This window comes from Cervus canadensis, chromosome 27 (assembly GCF_019320065.1).
Source record: "Cervus canadensis isolate Bull #8, Minnesota chromosome 27, ASM1932006v1, whole genome shotgun sequence".
Taxonomy (NCBI): Eukaryota; Metazoa; Chordata; class Mammalia; order Artiodactyla; family Cervidae; genus Cervus; species Cervus canadensis.
Genome location: NC_057412.1, coordinates 21,548,685 through 21,570,709, shown reverse-complemented (window position 1 = coordinate 21,570,709; position 22,025 = coordinate 21,548,685).

The window sequence follows — 22,025 nt, the reverse complement described above, 5'->3', positions numbered from 1 at the left end:
GTGAAAGAGAGAAATGCAAAGCCAGAATTCATACTGCTGGCATGCATTGTATCTAATCTCATCCCAACAAGTTGGCATTTCTCTATACCCATGTCTAAATTTTGTGGCATCTGCAAGGGCTAAAGAGATTTATGCCTTAAAAATTATTTTATTTAAAGGCATGCATAAATTTAAAAGCATGGAAATTCATTATTTAATACTTTCCTCTGGCGAAATCCTCTTTTAGTAGCTTTTGAATATTTCTTTAAAACATTATCTATTCTAAAACAAGTTGAAAGCGACTTGATACCTTGCAGATGAATAGGATGGATTATTTTCTTTCAACTCATATCCAAATGTTCAATAGCTTCTTATCTTCTCAACTATATGTTGCATTTTAAAAATCAGTTCAACTCTATCTTTATTCTAAGAATCTAATATAAATAATGACCCTGCCTCAAAGTCTATAATGAAGTTCATGGGGATGGAATGATTTTTTTTGGCTTTCTTCCTCAGAATTATCAACATAGTAGTTTTTTCCTTTTCATTTTATCAGAGCACAGAGGCCTCTTTGCTCATAATATGCATCTTTTTTAGTGAAAGGGATATGTCACTTTTTCACACGTCAATCACGTCACAAAAATTACTTTGAATCCCTAGAATCACTGCCTAATTTGGAGAGAAGAAAATCACCTGTCACACTGACAGAGATTATGAAGTGTTAAGGTCACGATGGCACATTTTACTTATAAGACAAATTGTCTATCAGAGGCAGAAAGTTAACAAATTACTAGGAAGACTTAGTGATAAATTCTTAGTATTTTCTTCAGATCAAAGTACAATTTAAGGTACCACATTTAAAAAAAAAATGCTGGTTTTCCACTCTTAGAAGATGAAGGTCAACTTGTTTGAGCAACTGTTATGGACTGAATGTTTGTGCCACACCCCTTAAATTCTATGTTGAAATCTAATCACCAGTGTGGTAGTATTTGCAGGCAGGGTCTTTGGGATCATTCACTCCTGAGAGGGGAGTCCTCAGGAATGAGATCAGGGCCCTTGTGAGAAGAGGAACTTGTCATCATGTGAAAACACCAGAAGAAGTAAGCCTCCTGCAGCCCAGACGAGGGTTCTCACCAGAACCCCACTACACTGGCACCGTAAGCTCAGACTCCCAGCCTCTAGAACTAAGGCCAAACAAACCTCTGTGGCTGGTAAGCCACCCAGGGCATAGTATTTTGTAATAGCAGCCTGAGTTGATTAAGACAGCAGCTTCCAAACTCAAGCTTGTACAATTAAAGACCATCTTTTAAGGCTGCTTGGGAGATCTATCATGACTAAACTGGGACACAAATGACTGTGTTTTGAAATCATTTGCTTTCAATTAATTTGGAAATCAGGTAATGATTTATTTATTTATTTTTTGCCATAAGGAGAGATTATGAATTTAGCATTCAATGATGAGGCAAAGATTATGAATTCAGCATTTCAGCAATGAACTGAAAAGAAGAGAGCAGAATAAAAGGCCCAAAGGAGAGAAAGAAGGTAATTAACAGGACAGCAGATGTTTACACAGCCATGCCTGGTTTATGCGTGGTCAGGGGAAGTGGTGTGTTAGAAGGAAATAGTATTCTTTATTTTCTAAGAACTTGAGTTCCAGTGTCCAAGCTAAACAAGTTTATCTACTGCCTCGATCCTTACTAGCCATATGATATTGGGCAAAGCACTTATCTTCTTGGTCCCCAGTTTGATCATCTGTAAAATGGGTATTATGATACTGTCTTGTGAGGTGGGAGAATTAAATATGATAATGCAGGTAAAATGTTATCTATAGTCCAATGTGTAATATGCTTTCAGGGAATGGTAACTTTCATGTTTATCATTAAAATAAAATTTAAGTATTTGAAGATACAAAAGTTAAGAAAATAGTCATTTATTTTTCAACAAATAGAACTAAAAACTCTGAAGCAATATGCAACAACTTCATTGAATCTTTGTGGCATTATACAGTTGACAAGAAGAGCACATACCTAGGATATGAGAAATGAAACAGCACAAACAAAAAAAAAGCAAAAAACAAAATAAGGAGATCAGAAAGGCTATAGAGCAGTTGTTTTACCTTTTTCTTGATGTAAATTTTATGCAATATCTTAGAATCATATTATAAATTAATGTATCGACAAATATGCAGGGAAAATATAATATTTTTAGTATTTATATATATCTTCTAAAGATTTTGACTTCGAAAGAGTTACAAATAGCAGAGTTCACCAAAAGGTATTCAGTGAATCTAAAAGAAGAGAAATTCAAACCAAAGCCTCTTATCCATAGCAAGAGGAAGTGAAGAATGATATTATCAGAATTCCTTCTAAAATATCCATGGTATGCTATACGCATTTGGTTCAAAATGTAATATAGTTCTCATTTTAGAATAAACTTTCATTCATTCTCAAAAGACCTTTTATCATTTTTATAATGTCTCAAGTTTAAGAACCCCGTTGATATAGATCTAATTCATTTTGCCCAAGGTAGAGCAAACACCAAACAAAAACGACCTATTTTGTATTCTTTAGAATTTCTAAGTTTCATTACTTTATTTGCTACAAAGAACCAAATTCTATTGGGAAGTAAAATTTCCTACTTCAATAATATCTTATTGTAAATGAATTTATAAGCTTCTCTAATGAAGAAAGTATAGAGTATAGATGTGAAAAACACAAGCAAAGGAAATGGAGTCTCTTCAGGTGGAAAGGGCAGTATCCCTAAAAGGAAACAAAAGTAAAAAGGAAGATGGAAGGTACTTCACAACAATTCTGTAGGCCAGCTCCATGACTCTCTTCATTCTTACAGAAGAACAATATTTTTTGGAGGAGTATATTTTGATGTATATTTTATTTCTTAACATTTATCATTTTCCCAAGGGCTTTCCAGGTGGCACTGGCAAGTGAAAGTGAAAGTCGCTCAGCTGTGTCCGACTCTTTGCGACCTCATGGACTATACAGTCCATGGAATTCTCCAGGACACAATACTGGAGTGTGTAGCCTTTCTCTTCTCCAGGGGATCTTCCCAACCCAGGAATGGAACCCGGGTCTCCTGCATTGCAGGTGGATTCTTTACCAACTGAGCTATCAGGGAAGCCCTAATGGTGTGAATGGTAAAAAAATCTGCCTTCCAGTGCAGGAGATGCCAGGGACATGGGTTCAATCCTTGTGTCAGGAAGTTCCCCTAGAGTAGGAAATGGCAACTCACTCCAGGATGCTTGCCTGGGGAATTCTATGGACAGAGGAGCCTGGCAGGCCACAGTCCATGGAGCCACAAAAAGTCAGACATGACTGAATGATTGTATGTGTGCTACCTTTTGAAGCTTGTACATTTATTTCACTGGAGGCAGAGTGGATAGAGATTGAGTAAAAAGTGAACATGAACTCCAATTATATAGACAGGGTTTTGCATGGACTCAAACTAAGGATTGCTTTCATGTGCAAGAACCAAGTCCTTTTGAGAAGAAGAGGTTTTCAGATTTCTGAACTCCATGGAGGTTGACTATAAAACAAATTATGATGGGAAAGTGAGAAATCAGGACATGACACAGGGAAGTGACTATGATGATCAAGTGAGTTAGATACGAGTGCAGCATTTTTAGGTAGAAAGAGGGTCCTGGAATGGTTTTCCTAGTTATCTGTGGTCCAAATATGGCGTGAGCAGAATCTAGATGACAGAGTATCTGCCAGGTAGTCATCAGAAGAGTCTATTATCTCTACATTCAAAATATTCAGTATTTGAACTCTTTCTACCACCTTCCGTTTTACTTCCTTGGTCTAAGCTACTATCATACCTCTATGTGTTATTGTAATTTTTCCTGACTGTGACCTCCTGCTTGACCTCTCATCCCTCTAATACATACCCCATGCAGAACATTACTCACCAGGCTTCTATTAAAGGTTAAGTCATATCAGGTCTGGAGAAGGCAATGGCACCCCACTCCAGTACTCTTGCCTGGAAAATCCCATGGATGGAGGAGCCTGGTGGACTGCAATCCATGGGTTCTCAAAGAGTCGGACACGACTGAGTGACTTCACTTTCACTTTTCACTATCATGCATTGGAGGAGGAAATGGCAACCCACTCCAGTGTTCTTGCCTGGAGAATCCCAGGGACGGCGGAGCCTGGTGGGCTGCCGTCTCTGGGGTTGCACAGAGTCGGACACGACTGAAGTGACTTAGCAGCAGCAGCAGCAGCATATCAGGTCACACCTCTGCTCAAAAGCCTCTAATGATATCCCATTTATCTCAGAGTGAAAGCTGCAGTCTTTTTGTTTTAACTTTATATTTAGTATTGGAATATAGCAGATTAACAATGTTGTGATAGTTTCAGGTGGACTGCAAGGGGACTCAGTCATATACTTATGTGTCCTATTTTCCTGAAACTCCCCTCCCCTCCAGGCTGCCAGATAACTCTGAGCAGAGTTCCTTGTGCCATACAGTAGGCCCTTGTTAGTTACGCATTTTAAATACAACAGTGTGTACATGCAGATTCCAAATTCCCTAACTATCCCTTCCCTGATCCTTCCCCACCCTGGCAACTATAAGTTTGTTCTCTAAGTCTGTGAGTTTTTTTTCTGTTTTGTAAATAAGTTCATTGTATCATTTCTTTTTATGTTCCACATACAATGCATGCCATAGGATATTGTTTTCCTTCTCTGTCTGACTTATGTCATTCAGTATGACAATCTCTAGGCCCATCTGTGTTGCTGGAAATGGCATCATTCTATTCTTTTTAACAACTGAGTAATATTCCATTGTATGTATGTAATACAAAAGCTGAAGTCTTGAATTTACAACATATTTCCTCTGACTTGAGCAATATCTGGAACCTAGTAGGAAGTCACTAAATATTGTTTGTTGGGTGAGTTTAAAATGAATAAATTCCTACCTCATTGGAAGTAAATGGTAAGGTCTTTTGGTTGGCTGCAAAGCTTTAAGGTTCTGTTCCCCATACCCCAATTTCATCTGCAACCTCTCTTTTCCCCTCCTTCTAACTGGACAGAGTATCCCCCACACTTAGCAGACACACTTGCCTTGAGACTGGAAGCCTGGCCATTCCTTCTGCCTGAAATCCTCCACCACAAGCTAACTGTGTGGCCCCCTTACTGTCTGTCTTTGCTAAAGACTTTGTGACTCTTCCTCTAATCATCTTATTTAAAGCCACAATACAGATACATTTCTCTTTTCTCCTTCATTTTCTAAATATTTATCTTTATTAATATGCTAAATATTTTACTTTTTAATAAATTACTCCCACCTCCTGAATGTGTCAGAATAGTGAGTATTTTCATCTCCTTTATTAGTGTCTTTTCTCCCAATGTCTAGAACACTGGTATCTGACATACAGTAGGCACTCAAAATTCCTGTGTTCATTTATTGAGTGACCCAATTAGTATTATGAAGAAGGCGTGGTTCGGGTTACGAAGGAGCAGGAGATGGAAAATAATAAATTAGGAGCTCAGCAGAATAAGGTAGAAATGAAAATATTCAGATATTTCTCTGAATTTTGCTTCTAATGGATTGTATCACCTTAAAATACTCTTTGTACTCCTCTCCATGAGAGTGTCTCATCTACAAATGAAAGCTGAATAAGATATTTTACAAGATCTTTTGCATCACTGATTTTTTTTTAGCTTTCATGATAGATTGTATAATCCATTTTTTGTCCAATTTCAGGATACATACTTATTATTTAAGTCTCTATGTATTTGTATTAGTCTGGCCTTTGTCAGGATTACATGCAGTATAGCATTTTTTCAAGAATTTTCCCCAAATAGAAATAATTACCCCCAAATGATAATTTTTGCTGTTAATCTTTCCAAAGCGATGATGACAGGAAAGAGAAAAATACAACTCCACACACACATACAACTGAAATTTATCAGAAGAAAATATAAAGCTATCTCCTCTTCCAGGCATTTTTCCTCCAGCTGGTTTTAGGACATATATCATTGTGGCTTCTCAATTTTAATTCACAAGCAACAAATGTGCTAGTTTTGTAGGCTTCTGACCATTGCAAAATCACTGATTGCAAAGCCTGTCTTCTCAAACACTAATCAAAAGGTGACACATTCTGTTAACTTCCTATTATACATTCATAACATCATCTTTCAATTCAATGTCATAAAGAATTTATGTAGGACATTAATCATGCAAGACCACTAAATTGTTCTCATTTCAGTGATAATTGTTTACTCCTTTAAATGGTTTGTGTTGATTTCCAACAATTCAACTGAATAAAATATATCCTCCACTCACCCTGGGCTAGGAGAGAAAATTAACCTATAGCAAGGAAAAAAACTGAATATATAATATTAGTAGAAAAACTAAAATTTCATAGAACTCATCTCTTTTTAATGACAAATACTAATGGCATCAGGGATAATTCTATGGCCTCCAGTAAAAGAAATCTTGAAAAGCACAATAAAACTAAACAACAACTAAACCATGCCTAATCAGCAAGTGTGGAAAAATAAACCCTCTTTAAAAGCTACATGACATGGCTGACTCTGAAATCAACTAACGTGTCTCAGCACACCTTGCCAGTCAATGAAACTAAACCTAATCAAAGTGGTGTCAATCATTTGCTAGGAACAAAAGAAATGGAAATCTAATGGTAAATTATTCAGTAATGTCTGGCAAAATGGGCATGAGAACTGCAATTCTTACAATCTGACTTCTAACCCTAGGTCCACTAAGACGTCTGGAGCCTTGAGATTGACACCTAAACTCCTATCTCCATTGTCTAACGTATAAAAGGAGAGGACTGGACTTGATCATCCTGTAGGTTTGTCCTAACACCAACATGGTAGAGTCTGCTAGGAAACTCAGCTAATCAAAACTTTGCTTAAAAAAAAAACCAAACAATGGCTTGTCATCCATTTTTAGATGTACCCACAGCCTACAGGATAGAATAAGAATGGGATCAGTTTGAGACAGCTCTTTCAGCCCAAAGGTGCTGTAACTAATGTTACCGTCTATTCCTGCTTTATAAGTGGAATGTTACTGTGCGTGTATATATATATATATATATATTTTCCACCGCCCTCCCTCCCCACCCCCACCCCTGCTGCTGTGGTAAAGTGTCTACTTTATGAGCATAATAAATAGCAATTGTCCTGTAATGGCAACTTTAGCTGTGACCATTATGGCACAATCTAAGTGCTTAAAAACACTAATGGGAGTGATACAATGTTAATTATACTAAGGATATGAAGGCTGTACACAAGAACTCCTGCAAAATTAAGTAAAGCCCTAGCTAATTCTAATTACAGTCTGTCTAAAAGAGATAAGAGAAATTAAGCACCCCCCTTTTTAAAGTGCCTTTCTAATATAACAGTATTATTTGCCCACATGGGTTGAGAAACAGTGGGAGTAAGTCAGAAAAATGGGATTCTGAAATAATTTTTTTCAGTTTAAAAGAAAAAGAGATGAATTACTTACATAGAATATGTGTTTTTACCTGAAACAATGCTTAACTTTCTTGTGCTTAAGCCTAATGTAAATCACTTTTAAAGAGTCCATTCATTAAACTTCAGACACCAATTTATATTACGGGAATTTAAAAATATATTTTATGGACTATTTAGAAGATACATATCTGAAAATGAAACCATGAAGACTCTTCTCTGCCTTACCATCTATTGAAAAATTAAAAATTTAACAATGGCTATTTCAACTATTTTTATCTCCCCGCACCCCAAATAACTATCTATTCTCTCTTTTTCTTTTCCTCATTTACTGAATGCCTTCTATGTGTAAGTAGTAGGATATAAAAATCGGTAAGATAATCTTACTGCCCTTAAGTGGTTTATAGGCTAGCAGAGAAAGACAGATTTGTAAAAATAAGACAATTCAGGTTTACACTTTGGTATCTGTTATTGAGTAAATATTTTTCTCTTTGTCTTCTAACCTTGTTTATCTCAAATTCTCTTGCTTCCCTCAATATAAATTGATTTATCAATACATAGATCTCTAACTGAATTCAATTGGAGTAGTAGAAATCAAGTTATTGATTCATCTGAATTTACTAATTTGTTAGAAAATAGAAGTTTATAGGTTTTCTGCTGGAAAGCCTGGCTCATTTCAGAGTGCAACCATTTTAAAACTGAAGTAAGTGACGTTTCATAAATAATGAAAACAATTAGGTGACAGCTTACAATTTTCAATATACACATTATTTTAACGGATCATAAACCAAATAAACTAGCAGGAGGATAAGAAAAATTCACCCATTTTAAGTAAATAACAGTCCTAACCAATTGAAATCGCTTAAGTCCATGGGAAAGTGTCCCATAATCTCTAAATTATAGGTATTTGTAGGTTAATCCAAATACTTATGGCAGGTATCTCGGTACTTATAAATTGTCATCCTCACCTCAAATCATTATCTATAACAGACTTGCTACTTTGTCCATATATCTACTTTCAAATGACCCATAGGTCACATGTCAGATATCTGTCTTGGAAGCTTATTGTCATTTCTGCCCCACAACTTTTACAGTGTTAGGATAGCTTCTGTGATATTTAATCTGTGTTTCCTTTGAAAAATAATTGTATGGCTACTCCTAAGTATATGTTTACAAATACTGGATACTTTGCATACTCTGCTTTTCTAATATATGTAGATCCTCACTCTCTCCTGCAGCCCAGTCAAGCTAAACACAAAGAACTTATATAGAAACCCATGTGATTTCTTACGATCATTTTCTGAAATTTCTTCTTTTTTGTTTCTAATTTCTAATTTGTTTCTAATTTTAAAAATTTCTATCAAAATTAAAATCTAATAGTTAAGACTTGGACATAACTTTTCATTCTCTTCAGATTATTCTTGGAATTTTCTCTGCCATCTGAAGATACACACATAGACACACAGCAAATCCACTTATAATTTTCTCCATTTTCACTCATAGGTGTGGAGTCAGTGCTTTTCAAATTGTTCCTTCCTGATAGACAGTTCTGCTACTGATTATATTTCTTTTGCTATTTGCCTCTTTTTTTCCGCCATACTAGATGTCACCATTATAATCATCTATTTTATATTTTCAGCCTCTTTACTGATAAATACAGTATTTTCTATTTAGTATTGCCAGTATTTCTCACTAAGGTTATTTACCCCTCTAATAGATGATTACTCTATAGGAGCATTCCCTTCATGAGTAAAGAATTCGATTTTAAAATAAACAACTTAGCGAAGCATCAAGGATAGAAAGAAGGTGAGATGACAAGAGCGTGGAAGCCTCACAGGAACGGACAATGTGTCGGAGAGCTGGAAAACCGTAGTCATGAAAGTCACCATGCTGATCCCATATGCTAGATCCCAGAAACCTGAGATGTGGCTCTGGAGATGGTAGATGCCTGAAAGAAAGCAAGATAGAACCAAATAATCTAGGATTCGCCGCTGAGATTTACTTCTATCTTCTGAGAGCAGAAACAGAGCACCTGTTTCTGTAGTGTAGTGATTATCATGTTTGCCTTACATGTGAAAGGTCGTGGGTTCAAAACCCAGCTGAAACAGACTTTTGGGGGCTTCCCGCATAGCTCAGTTGGTAAAGAATCTGCCTGCTATGCTGGAGACCTGGGTTCGATTCCTGGATTGGGAAGATCCCCTGGAGAAGGAAATGGCATCCCACTTCAGTATTCTTGCCTGGAGAATCCCATGGACAGAGGAGCCTGGCAGGCTACAGTCCATGGGGTCACAAGAATCGGACACAACTTAGAGTTATCTTTATTTCTTTCTCTAAAAGTGGAAAGTAATAGGGATCTGGCTTCTAGTCTTTATTAGAAATTATTCAGTTTAGTTTGTATCAGGATAAAAATAGGAAACAGAGATTCATAGCAGGACAAATACACCACTTGAGAATCACTTCTTACAATTCACTAGTTCATCTTTTGCCAATAAGTAGTACAGTGAATGTAATATAAGTGGGTGAATTACCCCACTAAATGGAGTTAGGACATTCAGTAGAATCCTAATTCAATACTCCATGAATGCATGTCTAAATATATAATTTCTTTTGGGTTGTTGGTATTACAGTGACTTTTTTGCTTGTTACTCTTAGAAAAATGCTGCATAAAATCTCCATAATTTTAGAACTCTTTATAAACAAACAAGAAAAAACTTATTAGATTTTTAACTTTAAATTTCACTTTTAAAATTAATTTAATTTTTACAAATATAGGCTTGATTCCCCTTTCTGTTCGTATATATTTTCTTACATAAGATAGAAACAGAAAGTGATGGACAGATAGACATACATGGGACAACAACTGTGTTAGCAAATAAGCAATGGTGCGAATAATGTCCCAAATTGGATAATTTAAAGGAAAATTCCATTTGGCTTTTGAATACACAAAATGAGCTGGAGAGAATAGTTACTTCTATAATTGCTTTATGTTGTACTTGGGCCAATATTGAAATGATTTTACATACCCTGGGCACATACCAACTGCTGGAGGTGAGAAGTGACCTAGAAACATACTGGATACAGAGGGAAAAAAAAAAAACTTATTTACATATAATCCACAATGCAAAATGTCATTTTTAGAGCTGTGTCTGCATTATGACAAGACTGGTTAATTTCTGTAGTTTAGATAAGGAGTTAAACGAAATTTAAAAAAGAAAAAGAAAATCATGTTGACTAATTTTTTTATGCTAAATTGATCACTCCAGTCAAAACAGCTAATTTCAAGGCCACAAGCAGATGAAGACAGAGTCAAAGTAACAACAAATTATATTGCCAAGTGGCTTATAAACATTGATCATTTTTTCTAACTCTATAAAAACGAAATTTAAAAAATGAGTTTTTACCACATTTGTAACAGCTTCCTATAAAATCTGTAAACATAGAAAAATGGGATTTTTTTAAAAGTCAGTGTCAAAGGAGAAAAGCAAAGAAGGTAAAGAAAGAAGAAAATACACATATTAGGCTACTATTTCTCCAGTTATTATGTGTTGAGTATTGTCTTTATAAATGTGAAGTGAAAGTTGCTCAGTTGTGTCCAACTCTTTGCAATTCCATGGACTCCATGGAACCTGCCAGAGTCCTCTGTCCATGGAATTTTCTAGGTAAGAATACTGGAGTGGGTATCCATTCCCTTCTCCAGAGGATCTTCTCTACTCCGGGATCGAACCCCAATCTCCTGCACTGGCAGGCAGATTCTTTACCTCTGAGCCACCACGGAAGTTCTTTCTTATAGCACTTTATTATTCAGTCACTCAGTGGTGTCTGACTCTTTGCGACCCTATGGACTGCAGCACGCCAGGCCTCCCTGTCCTTCACCATCTTCCTGAGCTTGCTCAAACTCACGTACATTGAGTCAGTGATGCCATCCAACCATCTCGTCCTCTGTCATCCCCTTCTCCTCCTGCCTCAATTTTTCCAAGCATCAGGGTATTTTCCAATGAGTCAGCTCTTCACATCAGATGGCCAAAGTATTGGAGCTTCAGCTTCAGCATCAGTCCTTCCAATGAATATTCAGGGTTGATTTCCTTTCAGATTGACTGGTTTGATCTCCTCATGGTCCTAGGCACTCTCAAGAGTCTTCTCCAACACCACAATTAAAAGCATCAATTTTTTGCCACTCAGCATTCTTTATGGTCCAACTCTCACATCCATACATGACTACAGGGTATAAAGTTCATGATTGTCATTTTTGAGCTTTTAATAATATAATATGCAAATTCCTTGGTACATCAAAGTGAGAAAGGTAAAATCTAGGACATTTAGCATTTTTAGATGGGGTACAATGGTAGTCGTTCCTTTTAAGATACCGAGATAGTTTATTAAACTCTCCTGACTGTAGTATATTTACCACCTTTAACCTTCCACCTTGCTTTGCTTTGTAGCTACATCCAGGGAATTTGGGATGGTTTGGTATCTACGTTTTGATTCATTCTTGAAACAATCAGATCATTCTTTATACCTGTGCAAATGTTTTTAATCTAGATCAGGAGTCAGCAAACTCTTTCCACAGAAGGCCAAACAGGAAATAGTTCCTCTTTGTAGGCTATACTGTCTCTGCAGCAACCACTTAAGCCCGTTGTTATAGAGTGAAAGGAGTCACAGCCAATATGTAAACAATGGGTGTGGCTGTGTTATAACTTTATATTTATCCAAAACAGGCCACAGGTCAGATTTGGCAATGGGCTGATGTTTAATGACCCTGATCTAGACCCTTGTAGTTTTGGCCATCCATTCACATCATATTTTCAAGTATTGAACCATTGTTACATATTGAACATCAATAGATATGCAAAGAGGTTCTGGAAATCTGTTACTTCTGTCTGTCTTGTTCTCTTCTTGATTTACAGTGAAATCCTAAATCTCAACCTTCTGAGTCCAGATCAAATTTTACTGCCTCTGGGGAATTTTTGCAGTACCTTCCCCTGCCCACTCTGTATTTACATGGAGTTTCCTTCTTCTTTGTACAGCCACATTGTCTAACATAATGAGATTATATCTCTTTCTTCTTTACCAAACTATAGATTTTTGAGAGAAGGAAAGATAATTATTCATCTTTGATCCCTGTGGCCAAGGACTGACTTAGATTGTAACTAAGTGTTCAGTAAGTGCTTGTTAAGTTGTGTGCATTAGGGAATTTAGGTCTACTTATTTATTTTACTTTATAAGAGAATTTCATCTTTTTTAATTCAAAGAAAACAGAATGGCAAATATTATTTGCTTATATATTAAAAACAACATTTAGACAAGATGTGAACTGAAACCCCAGCCATAGAATATATTTCCTTTTATTAACAAACAGAAAAATTTGACTATATGAATCATTGCATGATCACAAATGAAAGACCACAGTTCCCAACTCGCCTTGCAGCCACATGCTGCCATGTGACTAAATTTCTGACCAATAATATAGGAATGAAAAATGTGTGGAACTTCTGGAAAGACTTCTTTTTTTTTTTTCTTCTTAGAGAGGCCTGCTCTTCTTGTGCCCGGGCTTCCTAGGTGGTGCTAGTGGTAAAGAATCTGCCTGCAGATGTGGGAGACACAAGAGATGCAGGTTTGATCCCTGGATTGGGAAGATCCCCTAGAAGGGCATGGCAACCCACTCCCATATTCTTACCTGGAGAATCCCATGGACAGAGGAGCCTGGCGGGCTGCAGTCGCGGGGCTGCACAGAGTCAGACACAAATGAAGTGACTTAGCACTTATGCTTACCCTACTTGTCAGAAGCACCTGTCTTGATTCCCTATCTTTACTACCTTTCTTTCTTTTAGGAATATAGAGATCATGAGTCCCAAGTAGGTATTTTGGAGCAGACATACCAAAAGTACCTAGGTGACATGCTGGTACTTCTGTATCTCTTATAGATTGCTTCCTCCAAAATTCTTCTATGTACCACTGTTATTTCTGGTCTGTTACAGACGCCTGTCTGATAATATCTAACTCATGCAGTGCTATATGTTCCATTTAACAGTGATTTCAACATATTCTAAATTTCATGTCGATATCTCTTTGCCAAATATAAAAACAAAAGAGAACCTCTCTCCCTCAAGACTGATAAAGAAAATAAAGAATTAAAATAGAGAACTCTTCTTGAAATGATAAAGAAGATAAACTCCAAGACTTTCCAAATTGACAAAAGTAACTTTTCTATAAAATATAATATTAAGGATAATTTTAATCTAATGAGATGTAAAATGTGAACACAGTCTTCTCTCATCTCTCTCAAACTATTTCCCATTTCAGGCAAACATTTAGGGTGTACGACACGGCAGGAGAGCAACATGAATGCAGATTGTATAAAACAACTCAGGCAAAAGTCTGTTTGATTCCTGATTCTGTATTTGGCAAGATATATGACTGTTGATGCTTTTGTGCTTCAAAGTCTTCTACAGAAGGATGACCATGACCATGGTGAAGGGAAAAGGGTATCTATTTTGGAGAGTAGTGTAGATAAGTGATTTTTAAAGTTAAATACATAATCTCACTAAAAAGGAGTCCTTTATTCTCATTTCTACTTCTTTAACTGTGTCAAAAACCCACGGTCCCTTTAGAGGAATATTTCTTTTTAAAATAAGAAGAGAAAAACCTAAACTTGACTTGGAGATTAAGCAATATGCCAGCTGCCTAATTACCTGCAAGCACTTGCAGAGCATTCCAGAATATCATTCTGTCTGGAAGCTTGCCTCCTAATCACATTCATATTTCTTATGAACACTGTGTTTAGGTCACAATACCTTTTAAATGACAGAAAACCAAGTCTCAGTTCCATCTCTGAAATAAAGGGAATGGAAAACGTGATCTCTTAGGTCTTTATTTGTAATTTTCTGTGACTTTATGATAGTCTGGAGATTCATTCACCAGGAATTGTTGGGAAGAGAGGATGAAAGAAGAAACAACAGTGCAGAAGAGAATGCTGGTACATTTGAAAGAGGAATGAGAGCCAAGTTCTCAGTCCACTGACACCCTGAGAAAAATCTTACAATGGATCCTATTGCTTTTTTTGTTATAGGCTCTCCAATAATGGAAGAAAATCTGCAACTGAATATTAGAACGTGTTTTGGGTCACATTTTGAACTTCAAACTCACTAATGCAATTTTTTGTGGACATTTATGAACACTGTGGGAGGGCCATATAAAGGAAGATATTCACTCCTTGCACCCATGTAGATTCATTCTTGGTATGAGCAAGGCTGGTAGTGGGCTTGGAGGTAGGAAAGGGGGAAAGGGGATTGGGGGCTGCTGGTAGGGTTGCAAGAGAACTCTTTTCACAGCTCTGTTGCTGATAGAGTCTCCCAGTTGTATGTTCCCACCATGAAGCCCACATTTATCAGCCCACATCAAGAATGCAAAGTACCACGTCTCTCTAATTTGCATGCAATACAATTCTGATTCTTAAGTATGTCATCTTGTAAAGTTTCAAACATATTGCAGAGAAAACTCCAGGAGCAGCTTTGTGTATTTCTGGCTTTTCACTTTCTTTGGTGCCTTGTGGTTCTCAGTACCACACACCACTGATCAATTTAAAACCTGTAAGTGAATCTGAGAGCAAATCGGACATAAATGAATAATCAAGAAACTGCACATGTTCCTTTGAAGACATTTTAGTTTTTCTACAAGTGAGAGTTGGGACAAGTTGTGTTCATTGCAAAAGAGATGGGAATGAATGTTTGACAGAAAGTAGTTGCCTGTTCATTTGTTAACTCTTTGTAGAGTTCAACCATATTTAAAGATAAAAAAAGAAAAACTTAATTCTTACTCGTTGCATTCCTAACACATAATATAGTGTCTGACACAGAATAGATATGCAATAATTTTTTTTTTGAGGTTGTTAAGTAAAGGAGCAAAGAAAAGCTTAGGTTTTAAGTGAAAATATATATAGTAGAGAGCAAAAACAATGCATATATATTTAGTTGGATACATTACAAACTCCCACTGTACAGCTCTGTCTTTTTAAAAGAGAAATAGTTCAGGGATTTTTGTTGGTTTGTTTGGTGAATGGAAACAAAGGAAATATATTTAGGAATGAAATAATAAGCACACTGACTTCTTTAATTCAAAATAGCCCCAAGAATATGGAAACAAAACAAGTGAACTTAAGCCTCATTTTTTCCCTTTCATCTGAACATTTTGTTGAATTGTAAAGATTGCTGAGGGATACAGAGTCACAGAAGGGGAAGGTATGAAGAAATCAAACTGAAAATTGAGTTAAAAGAAGGACTATAATTATCCACAAATTAAGGAAAACTACTTATTTGAACATCGTAGATTAGAAATAGTTGATGTCATAGAATGCAGATCAATTAGTAAGTGTCTATTATTTTAAAACAGTAGGTCAGGGAGAGAGAAATAGCACAACGGAAGAGCAATAAAAATAAGACAGAAATGAACAACCAAGTGAAGAGAGAAAAGGGCAAATGTAGGTGCTTTTATCCCTATCACTTTCTTAAGAAAAAAATGCAAAATAATAAAACCATCTTGACTTGTACATGTCTAAAAACAGAGGGCTAATATATGCTGTCATCAGCCAGCTGTTGCTATTGAAAACCACTGAGGAAAAGAGAAAAAAGGAAGGTTAATAGGCCATTTCAATATTCATCTGTTTATCCTCTGTGTTTTCTCAATAATAACAAAAAAAATATATAAAATATCCCCTTCATGAAGGAGAATATAGCCTGTACATCAATCTGATGGAGGAGAAATTGAGTTGGAGGTGAGATTTTAAGGAAAATTGACACTCAGAAGAAGTTTATGCAGGGTTACAGAAGAAATATATCATAATTAAAGAATAGCATGAAAAAAAAAAAAAAAGAATAGCATGACTCTCCAAAGGCATCAACAACAGTCATCTATGATTTTTCAATAATAGAGTTTAAAAGGCCAAGGATAGCATTTCTTCAACAGTTTAATTTTGACCATTATACAGATAACATTTTCCAAATGAATATTGGTTGTGATAATGAAGACATTAATGAAGCACAATTACTGGGCTTTTTTGCAGACCCAGCTGAGTGAAGAGCAATTGTCAGCTGTTCTCTGAATTTTCCCAGTCCATTTTCAGCCTGGGATTGCATCTTTTGCAAAGGTTAAGATTCAGGAGGTGGGGAGAGGTTCAGATGAGCACAAGTCAATAGGAGAGAGTCTCAATTATGACTGAGTACCCCTAAAATTTGTACTCAATCTGATCAAACTCCTAGATCAAACAGGAAAAAGAGAAATAGATGATAACCATGAAGATAGAAAGGTCAAAGTCCAGAGTGTGGGGGATAACAAGACAAAGGACACAATTTTGTCAACAATAAATTGAAATTTAAAAAAAAAGAAAAGAACAAATAAATTGAAAGAGACTGTAACATAGCAAAATAATGCAATGAGAAAACCATTAAGATACTAATTCAAATAAATCAATTCTAATAAAACATTTAGGAGACATTTGGTGAAATTTGAACACTAAGCATTTGATTAAGACATGGTTGTTAATATTTTTAGGAATGTTAATAATATTATGCTATGTTTCAAAAGTTTTTACATTCTGAAATTTTTAAGAATGGAATGATATGATCTCTGGTAATTGTTTCAATGTTACCTGGGGTGGCGTTAAAGTGGGAAGGGCTACAGATGAAATAAGGTTGGCAGAGTTTGATTGTGGTTTATTCTGGCTAATGAGAACATGGAATTTATTACAATAACCTCTCTCTTTTTTTAAAAACATTTTTCAAGTTAAAAAATTAAAAAGTCAGTGGGAGCTATAAAGATGAAATTCAATAACAGAGCAATTCATTCCATGTCATATAAAATTATACTAAAATATTTGATCGATTTTTAATTTTTATAGTTTTCCCATTTTAAATTATGCAAAATAACTTGACCATTTGTTTCTTCACATTAAGGAGGCAAAGTTTGAGAATTGAAAATTGGAGAGTTGGATAACAGAGTTCAAAGAGAAGTTAAAAATCATGGTGTCTTCCCTCCCACCATGTGTTTTCAATTTCTATTAATACAAGTTTCACATTTCTTATCCTAGTTTAGAAGGAGTTATGATCTACCACTAGTTACTGCACAAGTTGTCAGAAAAATTGATTTTCCCAGATTGTCCTTCCTAATTCCTTCATCATGCTTCATTTTCCCTTGTAACACTTTACCCTAAATTATGTCTGTTTATTTCTGTTCATTGGTTTTCTTATTCTGTCTAGAGTATAATATTTACGACAGTGTTTTGCTTTGTCCATGGCTATGAGTTTAGCACTTAAGACATGGATTAACACTGAATAAATACTTGCTGAAAATGGATTCTGAAATCCAAACATGTGTTTGTGACAGATAGTTACCTGGGTTTTCCTGGAATTACTTTTGTGTTAGGGAGTTCACAGCTTCATGAAGTGTGCATTCTGTTGCAGGACAGCAGCCATTGTTGGAAAGTGTTGCGCCTTAGTTTAGACTAAATATTTCTTCTATTTTTCACTCATTTGCTCTTAATTCTCCCTTTAGGTGCTATATGGACATGCTACCATCTGGTGTTGAATAAGGATGAGCTCCTTTCCTCAGTGAACGTTTGGCCAAAGGTGCCCTATTGCTTGGAGTGCCAAGACTGAATACTGCTGTTTGTCTGGGACCCATAAACAGTTATCATCCAAAGTCAAGCTGCCATTTTGGAGGGCTGCCAGAACCAGGACTGGAGTCCACTGAATCTCTGCCTTTCTCTTTCTTTTTCTTTCTCTCTTGCTGTCTTGACTGCATCAGGAGTAGATACAATTTTTCTGCAAACACTTAAAACAGAAGGGGTACAATTGACTCTCATTTCCTGGAGAGTAGAATTCTCCACCATAGAAAGTCACGTGTTCAAACAGAAGGAGCCCTAAGATGACACCGATTTGCACTTTGGCCCACCTTCCTCCCCGCACCCCCCACCCCCGACTGACCCTTTTGTTTTTTTTGAAAAAACCTACCCTTAATCTACAAAGGCAACCTTCCTTCTAAGAATAAAAAGGTCACTTTCTGATACCAATCTCATTAGGGACAGAAATAAAACAAAACAAAAACTCAGTTCACCATACAGACTTTTTATATGACTTCAATATGAGCCTTAACAGAAAAAATACAGCTTGTTCATATATACCTCTAACCTTTAAGAAAAGGGCCATTTGTCTCCATGGTGAAGAATCCAGACAAGACTAAGGTAACCATAATTAGAAATCTGCCACTAACTTACTATGTTAGTAAAATCAGGGTAATTATTGCGATTTCATAAATTAAACATTTTCTGTCTCTAAACATTACACTTTTCTTTGAAAATCATCAAATACCATATATTTTATTAATAATTTCTATGAAGAACTCATAGAAGCTCATATTTAGTAAGCATCAAGAGTTATATGGCTAGGGTAATATTCTAAACTTACAAAATCTAATTCAATTTTATAAATAAACTCACATTGATTCTGTTATTTGTATTTAGATTTTCCAGACATCTAAAAAGTATTATCTTTATGGAACTGAAAACAGGATTCTGTTTCCATAAAATAGTTCTTTCTTCTCATGGAAAACACTTGTCTATTTAATTTATGCACTTTATACAATTTTCACTTATGTTGTTGTTGCCATTGTTCAGTTGCTCAGTTGCGTCCAACTCTCTGCAACCCCATGGACTGCAGCAAACAAGCTTCCCTGTCCTTCACCATCTCCTGAAGTTTGCTCCAACTCATGTCCATTGAGTGGCTGATGCCATCCACCTATCTCATCCTCTGTTGTCTCCTTCTCTTCCTGCCTTCAGTCTTTCCCAGCATCAGGCTCGTTACTTATGTTGATTTGTAATTATTTGCTAATTTTTATTAAGCACTAAGAGTCACATAAACATATTTAGTCCAAAGTAAAACTCTTTTTAGAAAATTAATATTTCCTTGACATCAAAGACTCTAATTGAAATTCATATATCTTTAAAAATAAGCCTTCAAACCTTAATATTATGACTTTTATTATAATGTTGCTGACTGATATTACCAAAAAATAGACATCCAATTCTTTATTTTTAGATCATACTGTAAATTACCACTACATTCAGTTTTACATCAATTCCTCATTCAATCATTCATTCACTCTCTCATTTATTAATCACTGATCAAACCTTCTCAAACAGTGATGTGTGTTTCAAATTCTTCAGGTTTTTGTAGGACAAAAATATTTCATGTTTACCAGTTTTCAGATAGCCAGTATATTTAACTTCTAGGAGTTTGTAAAGTAATAACAATAAACACCATCTTATCTGACAAACTTAAGGTAAGAATATGCATAAAATAATTATAAATTAAGAGCATTGAATTAAATGCGCTAATGGAGTTTGAAAGTATGATGGGAATAGTGATAGAAAAAATTACAATGAAGAGGACTGGGGGAGGCTTCGAGAAGAAAAGTCACATTTGAGCTTATCTTTGAATGACTGGGATTGAGTTTTAGTTACTAGAGAACAGAAGAAACAGCACAAATTAAGATTCAAAGGCAAGTAAGTACAAGATGTATTGAAGAATGATGTAACGCAGTGCAGCTGGAATATAGACGCCACTTGAGCACAATCCGATATGAGACTAGAATATTAGAAATAAGTCAGACTGGGAAAGTGCGTGTGTGCCATGCTAAAGAATAGAGTCACCCTTTGGTAAGCAAAAAGAAGTCAGCAAAGGCATTTTATCCAATACAGAGACCCTTGGAAGATTAATTTTAGCAAGATGACAGCCATGATCGTTAAGAATGGATGTGCTCACATGCACAGAAGTCAGTATCTCTCTCCAGCCCATGACTATTTCTTTATCAGTGCTTTTCTTTTGAACAGAAAGTCTGTTTCTGTGACTTACTATGACAGCCCCCACAGGTCACCTACAAATGTATAAGTATATAAAGTGTAAATATTCATTTACATCTATTGGACAGAAAACAACTTTTTTTTGACCTTTCTTTTATTGATGATATACTGTAGTGGATTCCTAAGGTTTCCGTGACACATTATCACAAATACAGTGGGTTAGTACAACAGAATTTATCCTCTCACACTGCTGGAGGCTAGAAGTATGAGGTCAAGGTGTTAGCAAGCTGTGCTTTTTTGGGAAGGCTCTAGGGAAGGATATTCTTCCTTGCCTCTTTCTAGCTTACAGCAACTGCTGAAAATCTTTGGCATTCCTTGGTTTGTAAATTGCAACTCTGATCTCTGTCTCTATCATCACATGATGCTGACCTTTCTGTCTCTGCCCTCTTTTTATAAGGACACCAGCTTTATTGGGTTTAGGGTCCACCCTGCTCCATTATGACCTCATCTTGACCTTATTACATTCTCAAAGATCTTATTTCTAAATAAAGTCACATTTACAGGCATTAGGGTTAGAGCTTGAGCACATCCTTTGGGGGACACGATTCAACTCCTACCACATACCAGAAACATTTTAAAGTATGATATTCAGGAACTTCTGTAGTGAAAAATGTTAAACTACCTCTAAGAGCCTTGTTAAAGATACATCAGGGCTTCCCAGGTGACTCAGTAGTAAAGAATCCGCCTGCCAATGCAGGACACGTGGGTTCGATCCCTGGATCAGGAAGATCCCTTGGAGTAGGAAACGGCAACCCACTCCAGAATTCTTGCCTGGAAAATTCTATGGCCAAGAAGCCTGGTGGGCTACAGTCCATAAGGTTGCAAAGTGTCAGACCCAACTGAGCACGCACATACACACATAAGCTATGAATACATATTACTGAGAAGTGGTTGGTAGGCAGTGTGACTGTGAAGGAGGAGCAGATGACTTTTGTTGTCTGATTCTTCCAGAAAGTCTATTTCATGTGTGTTATACCTTGCCGAAAGACCACGTCACCAGTAGTGCTTTGCTTATTAGTTTTAAATTTAAATATCCTGTTTACGGCAGTTATAATTAAAGAAAGGATCATTATTTAAACTCACGTTTGATTCTTTCCTCATACTGTTTTTCAAGTGATTCTTGTCTCCAATTTCCTCTTTCCCTACCTCCAAATCATCAATTATTCGTTTTTCCATTTCTGCCCATTTACCACATACAAAGCTAAAGCTCAGTGTCAATTGCAAACATAAAAAATGTGTGTGGTTTCCTGTCTTCTGAGTTAATGATGAAATGTGAAGCAATACAACTCCTGTTGGCCTAAAATAAAGGCCATCAATAGCTATGTTAGAAGGTAGGCCTGCACTAACCAAACTGTCTCCACAATTTAAATAGTATTTTCTAAACTTATTGATGAACATTTAGTGAAAGAGATAATCGGAGGTGATGATAAAGTAGGCCTACCCAATTTCAATCTGCCAGGACTGTCACTTTCAAATGAGAGTGGATTGGTCTGACGGCTCTCATAATTCTTCAGCATTATTAGGGGCTAGCCACTGCTTTCTGCCTCATAGCCTCTCTCTCTCTCTGATGCATTCCAAGTTAATTCTTATTTATGTTTCTTATCAAGTCATAGTTTATTTTTCTGCCACAGAATAGTGTACTCCTACAAATGCACAACTGTATAGTGAACACTATAAATAACTGCCAAAT